The sequence below is a fragment of the Penaeus monodon genome, chromosome 23 (genome assembly GCF_015228065.2).
Source record: "Penaeus monodon isolate SGIC_2016 chromosome 23, NSTDA_Pmon_1, whole genome shotgun sequence".
Lineage (NCBI taxonomy): Eukaryota > Metazoa > Arthropoda > Malacostraca > Decapoda > Penaeidae > Penaeus > Penaeus monodon.
The window spans coordinates 6,028,280-6,028,571 of record NC_051408.1 but is presented as its reverse complement, the minus strand read 5'-3'; the positions used below and the strand labels follow the sequence as shown (position 1 = coordinate 6,028,571).

The window sequence follows — 292 nt, the reverse complement described above, 5'->3', positions numbered from 1 at the left end:
AACACCTGTTCCTCGTTAATAACCCGCCGTATCCTGTGGCAAACATACCCTCTGTACCCACACACACACACCGCCCGTGTACTTGAAAACAGATATATTCCCCCGTTTCCTTAGGGTACGGACCGGTACACGCCGCGGTACAGCCACAGGGAGGGAATGGACCCGCGGATCATGAACGTCCACAATGCAACAGGTCACGGGTCTCTTGTGTACCCGGAGCGTGCCGGGTCGTCAGCGGCAAAAAGGACCTGTTTGTTCCACTTAAATGAAGCTCCGCGGCGGAAGGTGTGAT

The 292-nt window shown here is 55.5% G+C and overlaps 1 protein-coding gene across 1 annotated transcript in view; it reads right to left on the bottom strand.

Moving 5' to 3' along the window:
* Positions 1 to 292, bottom strand: part of LOC119588111 (cyclin-dependent kinase inhibitor 1C-like) — a 2,320-nt gene that overhangs the window by 519 nt on the left and 1,509 nt on the right. The window lies entirely within an intron of this gene.